Below are 9918 nucleotides of genomic sequence, written 5' to 3'. Positions count from 1 at the left end.
GTATATTTTTGTTTTGAGAGAGCGCATTTCTGTGCGTGTACGAGTAGTGGTGGGGGTGGGCTGAAGGGGAGTCGGGGAGGGGCAGAAAGAGAGAGAGACGGAGGGAGAATCCCAAGCAGGTTTTGTGCTGTCAGCATGAAACCCAACATGGGTCTCAAACCCATGAACTGTGAGATTATGACCTCAGCCAAAATCAAGAGCCGAACACCTAGTGGACTGAACCACCCAGCTGCTCCAAAATTGCTGAGAATTTTAGTAGATAAAGTTAGTATGAGTAATCAGTATGATACAGTTGCAAAAACACTTTTTTGGCTGTACCAATGAATCTGTAGCAGCCAGGGAGAAGAGGTCTTGATACAGTGTCTGTCATACCACATGTGGAGCTTTGTGTTCAGTTCTGGGTATTGATTTTGAGACCTATAGTCATGGAAGAGCAATCAGGAACTTGAAAGGGTGTAAAATATCTTGAGAAGTGGTTGAGGGCAACTGGGGAGAAAGTGGGGCTGGTGCAATGTGTGTGCATTAGAGTCAGTAGACAGATGAGACCAGGTAACTATTTTCCTTTTACTCAAGTCCTGAGTATGGTTTGACATACTTTGTGTAGGGCCAGGCAGTAGAAAAATGGCCAGTAGGTGGTAGAGTGAAGCAGAAAAGATTCTATGATGAAATACATGAACAAGTGAATATGCAAAACATGTATGTACAGTTTAAAGAGTGATTAGAATATCTGAAAATGTCCACCTGGCTTCAAAACTAGAACATTAATTTGTATCTTAGAAGCCCTTGTGTTCTCTCTATGATCTCATTTGTTTTCACAGTTATATAATCTCACTGATTACACCATAATGTAGTTATTCTGTTAAAGGATGTTTGGGTTTGTTTGTATCAAGGAAGTACATTATTAATATCCTGCATGTGTCCTGATAAGTAAGTGCAAGAGTTTCTTTTAAAAAAATTTTTTTTATGTTTTTATTTTATTTTGAACGAGAGACAGAGTGCGAGTGGGGGAGGGGCAGGGAGGGAAGTCTCTGAGCTGTCGGCACAGAGCTTGACATGGGGCTCCAACTCACGAACTGTGAGATCATGACTTGAGCCAAAGTCAGATGGAGGTTTAACTGACAGCCACCCAGGCACCCCAAGAGTTTCTTTTATAGCAATGATTCTCAGAAGAGTGGTTCCCCAAGACCAACAGCATCAAGACCACCTGGAACTTCTTTTAATGCAAAGTCTTAAGCCCCATTCCATGTATTAGAAACTCAGGGAAGAGTCCAGTAATCTGTGTTTAACAAACCATCTCTGGGATTCTGATGCACACTAATGTGTGAGAAGCACTGTTCAGAGTATTAGCATGAGGGCAGAATTGCTGGGTCTCAGAATATACACATGCTCAACTTTTTTGAGAAATACCAAACATTTCCAAAGTGGCCGTTCCAATTTATGTCTCTACAGTCAGTGGATGAGTCTTCCTAATGCTCCTTACTCTCTTCTATATTTGGTATTTGTCTTATTTTTTAGGGACCACAGATTTGGGAGGTTTGAAGGATATCCCTCGTGGCCTTAACTTGCGTTTCTCTCACTACAAATGGGTTTGAACATATTTTCGTGTATTTATGAGCTACTAATATTTCTCACAGTGAAAGGACTATTGTGTCTTTGACCACTTCTTTACTGGGTTTCAAATTTATTTGTAGGACTTCATACTAATCTTTTGTCATTTTATGTGCTGCAAACATCATCTAATGGTTGCTTTTGTTTTGTAATCTCCGTACTGGATCTTCTGTTGAACAGATCTTAATTTCAGTGTTACTGAATTTAGCAGTCTTTTATGGTCAGTGCTGTTTGTGTTTTAAGAAGTCCTTTCCTGTCCTGAAGTCATAAAGATATTTTTTTTAAATTTTTTTTTCAACGTTTATTTATTTTTGGGACAGAGAGAGACAGAGCATGAACGGGGGAGGGTCAGAGAGAGAGGGAGACACAGAATCGGAAACAGGCTCCAGGCTCTGAGCCATCAGCCCAGAGCCCTACGCAGGGCTCGAACTCCCGGACCGCGAGATCGTGACCTGGCTGAAGTCCGACGCTTAACCGACTGCGCCACCCAGGCGCCACCCAGGCGCCCCCTGAAGTCATAAAGATATTTCCCCTCTGTTGTTTTATGCTTTCATCTTTTTCTTTCATCATGACATTTCTTTATGTTGTGGTGTAGGTATATACTTTTTTTTCTTAATGAATAATTAATTGGCCCAGCGTCTTTTATTAAGGAATCTATCTTTTAACCACTGATCTTTAAAGCCCTATCTGTCTTAAACCAAGTATGTATGTGTGTGTGTCTGTGTGTGTGTGTGTGTCTGTGTGTATGTATATATATATATATTCATGATATTACATATATATGTAATATGTGTATTATATATATTTTTTTGTTTTATTTGTTTCTGAGGTCTCTATTCTGATATTTTCTGATCTACTTGTTTATTTCTATGCCCATGTTACATCATCTTATAGCTTTATAAGAAGTCAGTATCTGATCAGAGAAGCTCCTTAATGTTGCTCTGAGCAAGCAGCCCATTTACATTTTAGAATTAGCTTGTAAATTTTCACAAAAAACTCCTCTAGGATTTTGATTGGGATTGCATTCCATTTATAGATCGATTTAGGAAGACTAGACATCTTTATATACTTTGAATCTGCTTATCCATAATTTTCTTGATTTATTTAAGACTTCTTCAGTGTCTTTCAATATAATTATATACTTTTTCCAGAAAAGTCTTATATATATCTTTTATTAAATTTATTCCTTATTAAAAAAAAAAAGAAAAAAGAAATTTCTATATATTAAAAAAAAAAGAAAAAAGAAATTTCTATATATTAAAAAAAAAATTTATTCCTAGGCACTTCATAGTTTTCAATGCTACTGTAAATAGTGTAATTTTAAAAATTACTTTTGCTATGTCTGGGAATAGAAGAAATATAATTGGCTGTTCTATATATTTTTGTAGCTGTGACCTTTTTAGAGTCTCACATCCTAATAATCTCTCATGCTTCTGTTGGGTTTTCTGTGTACAAATATTAACTGTTTTATCTCTTCCTTTCCAATCCTTTTACCTTTTCTGCACCAGTTAGGACCTCTAGAATGCTGACTACAAGTGATGATTGCAAGCATCTTTGTCTTATTCTGATACTCGAAGGTAATATTTTGGGGCACCGCGTGGCTCAGCTGGTTGATTAAAGTTCATTAAAGTTGATTACAGTTGGTGGATTAAAGGATTAAAGGAGATGAAAGGAGAAAAATTATTTGCCACCTCAATAAATACAGAAGAAGCATTGAATAAAGTATAACACCTTTTCATGATAAACACTCAATACAAGTGTGGAATCTAAGGGCAGGTGTATGTAAAAATCACATAATAAACAGTTTATTAATCTATTCTAATCTGGTTTTGATATGAGTTATGCTAGCCTCATACAATGAGTAAAGAGTGTTTCTTCTACATTATTATCTGAAGTTTTTTTATATCAGTTTATCTTTTTCTTGGTAAAACTTGCTTATAAAGTTATCAGCATCTGGCTTTTGTTGTTGTTTCAAGTGTTTATTTAAATTTTAGTTAACATAGGGGGTGCCTGCATGACTCAGTCAGTTGAGCGTCCAACTTCGGCTCAAGTCATGATTTTGCCGTTTGTGAGTTTGAGCCCTGTGTGGGACTCTGTGTGGACAGGTCAGAGCCTGGAGCCTGCTTCAGATTCTGTGTCTCCCTCTCTCTTTCTGCCCCTCCCCCGTTCATCTCTCAGACATAAATATACATTAAAAATTTTTTAAAAATTCTGGTTAACGTATAGTGTAATATTGGTTTCAGGAGAATTTAGTGATTCATCACTGGCATGCTATATATGTTGCTCATCTCAAGTGCCCGCCTTAATTCCCATCACCCATTTAGCTCATCCACCACCCAACTTCCCTCCCTTAATTTGTTCTCTATAGTTAAGAATCTCTTATGGTTTGCCTCCCTCTTTTATTTTTCCCCTTTCTTCCCCTATATTCATCTGTTTTGTTTCTTAAATTCCACATATGAGTGAAATCATATGGTATTTGCCTTTCTCTGACTGCATTATTCCACTTAGCATAATAGTCTAGGTCCATCCATGTTGTTGCAAATGTCAAGATTGCATTATTTTTTATGGCCAAATAATACATACATATGAACATACATATAAATGCATACATATATATACATACACATATATTCATATGTATGTATATGCACACATACACCACATCTTTATCCATTCATCAGTAGATAGACATTTGGGCTCTCTCCATAGTTTGGCTATTGTTGATAATGCTGCTATAAATATCAGGGTACATGTGCCCCTTCAAATCAGTATTCTTGTATCCTTTGGGTCAATACCTAGTACTGCAATTGTGGGATTGTAGGGATAGTTTTATTTTTAACTTTTTGAGGACCCTCCATAGTGTTTCCAGAGTGGCTGCACCAGTTTGCATTGCCACCAGTAGTGTAAGAGGGTTCCTCTTTCTTTGCATCCTCACCAACATCTGTTGTTTCCTATGTTGTTAATTTTAGCCATTCTGACAGGTTTGAGGTGGTAACTCATTGTAGTTTTTGATTTGCATTTCCCTGATGATGAGTGATGTTGAACATTTTTTCATATGTCTGCTGGCCATTTGTATCACTTCTTTGGAAGAATGTCTATTCATGTCTTCTAGCACCTGACATTTTTTAGTGATTAAAAAAATATTTTAAAGATTAACTACTGATTTGAATTATTTTAAGTTTTTATTCTTTTGATTCAATTTTGGTATTTTATATTTTTAAGTAATTTATCCATTTTATTTAAGTTTTCAAATTTACTAAATTATTTATAATATGTCCTTATTTATTACTTGTGGTATCAGAATTTTTGTTCCTTTTGTGTACTGATAGTTTTTATTTGTATCTTGTGTCTTTTCTTTTGGCAGTTTGTTTCCTGTAAGTCTTCAAAGAACTTGATGTTGTTTACCCTCATGTTTTGAAATTTTTTCCATTTTATTAATTTTTATTTGTATCTTTTTTGTGTGTCTTTGAGAGAGAAGGTGCAAGTGAGCAAGGGGCAGAGAGAGAGAAACGCAGAGAGAGGGAGAGAAGTGGGGCTCACCTGAGCCGGGGCTTGAGCTCCACCCATGTGGAACTTGAACTCACAAACCATGAGATCATGACCTGAGCCAAAGTCAGATGCTTAACAACTGAGCCATCCAGGCGCCCCTATTTGTATCTTTATAATATTGTTTTCCCCGCTTCTCAACTGCTATAAGAATGGCTATTCATACTTGGGATGTAATTTTTTTTGTTCATTTTTATTTTTTAAAAATTTATTTATTGTTTAACTTACATCCAAGTTAGTTAGCATATAGCACAATAAGGATTTCAGGAGTGGATTCTTAATGCCCCTTACCCATTTAGCCCATCCTCCCTCCCACAACCCCTCCAGTAACCCTCTGTTTGTTCTCCATATTTAAGAGTCTTTTGTGTTTTGTCCCCCTCCCTGTTTGTATATTATTTTTGCTTCCCTTTCCTTATGTTCATCTGTTTTGTATCTTAAAGTCCTCATACGAGTGAAGTCATATGATATTTGTCCTTCTCTGACTAGTTTCGCTTAGCATAATACCCTCCAGTTCCATCCACATAGGTGCAATTGGAAAGATTTCATTCTTTTTGATTGCCAAGTAATACTCCATTGTATATGTATACCACATCTTCTTTATCCATTCATCCATCAGTGGACATTTGGGCTCTTTCCATACATTGACTATTGTCGACAGCACTGCTATAAACGTTGGGGTGCATGTGCCCTTTTGAAACAGCACACCTGTATCCCTTAGATAAATACCTAGTAGTGCAATTGGTAGGTCATAGCGTAGTTCTACTTTTAACTTTTTGAGGAACCTCCATACTGTTTTCCAGAGTGGCTGAACCAGTTTGCATTCCTACCAGCAATGCAAAAGAGATCCTCTTTCTCTGCATCCTCGCCAACATCTGTTGTTGCCTGAGTTGTTAATGTTAGCTATTCTGACAGGTGTGAGGTGGTATCTCAATGTGGTTTTGATTTGTACTTTCCTGATGATGAGTGATGTTGAGCATTTTTTCATGTGTCTGTTTGCCATCTGGATATCTTCTCTGGAGAAGTGTCTGTTCATGTATTTTGCTCATTTCTTCATCAGATTATTCACTTCTTGGGTGTTGAGTTTGATAAGTTCTTTATAGATTTTGAATACTAATCCCTTATCTGATATGTCGTTTGCAAATATCTTTTCCCATTCTGTCGATTGCCTTTTAGTTTTGCTGATTGTTTCCTTTGCTGTGAAGCCTTTTATTTTGATGAGGTCCTGATAGTTCATTTTTACTTTTGTTTCCTTTGCCTCCACAGACATGTTGAGTAAGAAGTTGCTGCGGCCAGGGTCAAAGAGGTTTTTTCCTGCTTTCTCCTTGAGGATTTTGATGGCTTCCTGTCTCACGTTTAGGTCTTTCATACATTTTGAGTTTATTTTTGTGTATGGTATAAGAAAGTGGTCCAGGTTCATTTTCCCAGCACCATTTGCTGAAGAGATTGTCTTTATTCCATTGGATGTTCTTTCTTGCATTGTCAAAGATGAGTTGGCAATGCATTTATGGGTCCATTTCTGAGTTCTTTATTTTGTTCCATTGATCTATGTGTCTGTTTTTGTGCCAGTATCATACTGTCTTGATGATTACAGCTTTGTAATACATCCTTTTTTTTTAACATATGAAATTTATTGTCAAATTGGTTTCCATACAACACCCAATGCTCATCCCAAAAGATGCCCTCTTCAATATCCATCACCTACCCTCCCCTCCCTCCCACCCCCCATCAACCCTCAGTTTGTTCTCAGTTTTTAAGAGTCTCTTATGCTTTGGCTCTCTCCCACTCTAACCTCTTTTTTTTTTCCTTCCCCTCCCCCATGGGTTTCTGTTAAGTTTCTCAGGATCCACATAAGAATGAAAACATATGGTATCTGTCTTTCTCTGTATGGCTTATTTCACTTAGCATCACACTCTCCAATTCCATCCATGTTGCTACAAAGGGCCATATTTCATTCTTTCTCATTGCCACGTAGTACTCCATTGTGTATATGAACCACAATTTCTTTATCCATTCATCAGTTGATGGACATTTAGGCTCTTTCCATAATTTGGTGATTGTTGAGAGTGCTGCTATAAACATTGGGGTACAAGTGGCCCTATGCCTCAGTACTCCTGTATCCCTTGGGTAAATTTCCAGCAGTGCTATTGCTGGGTCATAGGGTAGGTCTATTTTTAATTTTTGGAGGAATCTCCATACTGTTTTCCAGAGTGGCTGCACCAATTTGCATTCCCACCAACAGTGCAAGAGGGTTCCAGTTTCTCCACATCCTCTCCAGCATCTATGGTCCCCTGATTTGTTCATTTTGGCCACTCTGACTGGTGTGAGGTGATATCTCAGTGTGGTTTTGATTTGTATTTCCCTGATGAGGAGCGATGTTGAGCATCTTTTCTGTGCCTGTTGGCCATCTGGATGTCTTCTTTAGAGAAGTGTCTATTCATGTTTTCTGCCCATTTCTTCACTGGATTATTTGTTTTTCGGGTGTGGAGTTTGGTGAGCTCTTTATAGATTTTGGATACTAGCCCTTTGTCCGATATGTCATTTGCAAATATCTTTTCCCATTCCGTTGGTTGCCTTTTAGTTTTGTTGGTTGTTTCCTTTGCTGTGCAGAAGCTTTTTATCTTCATGAGGTTCCAATAGTTCATTTTTGCTTTTAATTCCCTTGCCTTTGCGGATGTGTCAAGTAAGAAATTGCTGCAGCTGAGGTCAGAGAGGTCTTTTCCCGCTTTCTCCTCTAAGGTTTTGATGGTTTCCTGTCTCACATTCAGGTCCTTTATCCATTTTGTTTATTTTTGTGAATGGTGTGAGAAAGTGGTCTAGTTTCATTCTTCTACATGTTGCTGTCCAGTTCTCCCAGCACCATTTGTTAAAGAGACTGTCTTGTTTCCATTGGATGTTCTTTCCTGCTTTGTCAAAGATGAGTTGGCCATACTTTTGTGGGTTTAGTTCTGGGGTTTCTATTCTCTTCCATTGGTCTATGTGTCTGTTTTTGTGCCAATACCATGCTGTCTTGATGATTACAACTTTGAGGTAGAGGCTAAAGTCTGGGATTGTGATGCCTCCTGCTTTGGTCTACTTCAAAATTACTTGGGCTATTCAGGGCCTTTTGTGGTTCCATACAAATTTTAGGATTGCTTGTTCTAGTTTTGAGAAGAATGCTGGTGCAATTTTGATTGGGATTGCATTGAATGTGTAGATAGCTTTGGGTAGTATTGATATTTTGACAATATTTATTCTTCCAACCCATGAGCATGGAATGTTTTTCCATTTCTTTATATCTTCTTCAATTTCCTTCATAAGCTTTCTATAGTTTTCAGCATACAGATCTTTTACATCTTTGGTTAGATTTATTACTAAGTATTTTATGCTTCTTGCTGCAATTGTGAATGGGATCAGTTTCTTTATTTGTCTTTCTGTTGCTTCATTATTAGTGTGTAAGAATGCAATTTCTGATTTCTGTACATTGATTTTGTATCCTGCAACTTTGCTGAATTCATGTATCTGTTCTAGCAGACTTTTGGTGGAGTCTATCGGCTTTTCCATGTATAATATCATGTCATCTGCAAAAAGTGAAAGCTTGACTTCATCTTTGCCAATTTTGATGCCTTTTATTTCCTTTTATTGTCTGATTGCTGATGCTGGCACTTCCAACACTATGTTAAACAACAGTGGTGAGAGTGGTGATCCCTGTCGTGTTCCTGATCTCAGGGGGAAAGCTCTCAGTTTTCCCCATTGAGGATGATATTAGCCGTGGGCTTTTCATAAATGGCTTTTATGATGTTTAAGTATGTTCCTTTCAGCCCAACTGTCTCGAGGGTTTTTATTAAAAAGGTTGCTGAATTTTGTCAAATGCTTTTTCTGCATCGATTGACAGGATCATATGGTTCTTATCTTTTCTTTTATTAATGTGATGTATCACGTTGATTGATTTGCGAATGTTGAACCAGCCCTGGAGGCCAGGAATGAATCCCACTTGATCATGGTGAATAATTCTTTTTATATGCTGTTGAATTCGATTTGCTAGTATCTTATTGAGAATTTTTGCATCCATATTCATCAGGGATATTGGCCTGTAGTTCTCTTTTTTTACTGGATCTCTGTCTGGTTTAGGAATCAAAGTATACTGGCTTTATAGAATGAATCTGGAAGTTTTCCTTCCCTTTCTATTTTTTGGAATAGCTTGAGAAGGATAGGTATTATCTCTGCTTTAAATGTCTGGTAGAATTCCCCAGGGAAGCCATCTGGTCCTGGACTCTTATTTGTTGGGCGATTTTTGATAACTGATTCAATTTCTTCTCTGGTTATGGATCTGTTCGAGCTTTCTATTTCTTCCTGTTTGAGTTTTGGAAGTGTGTGGATGTTTAGGAATTTGTCCATTTCTTCCAGGTTGTCCAGTTGGTTGGCACATAATTTTTCATAGTATTCCCTGATAATTGCTTGTATTTCTGAGGGATTGGTTGTAAGAATTCCATTTTCATTCATGATTTTATCTATTTGGGTCATCTCCCTTTTCTTTTTGAGAAGCCTGGCTAGAGGTTTATCAATTTTGTTTATTTTTTCAAAAAACCAACTCTTGGTTTCGTTGATCTGCTCTACAGTTTTTTTAGATTCTATATTATTGCTGCTCTGATCTTTATTATTTCTCTTCTTCTGCTGTGTTTGGGGTGTCTTTGATGCTCTGCTTCTATTTCCTTTAGGTGTACTGTTAGATTTTGTATTTTGTATTTTTCTTGTTTCTTGAGATAGGCCTGGATTGCAATGTATTTT

The sequence above is a fragment of the Felis catus genome, chromosome B3 (assembly GCF_018350175.1).
Source record: "Felis catus isolate Fca126 chromosome B3, F.catus_Fca126_mat1.0, whole genome shotgun sequence".
Classification (NCBI taxonomy): domain Eukaryota; kingdom Metazoa; phylum Chordata; class Mammalia; order Carnivora; family Felidae; genus Felis; species Felis catus.
This window is presented reverse-complemented; position numbering follows the sequence as displayed.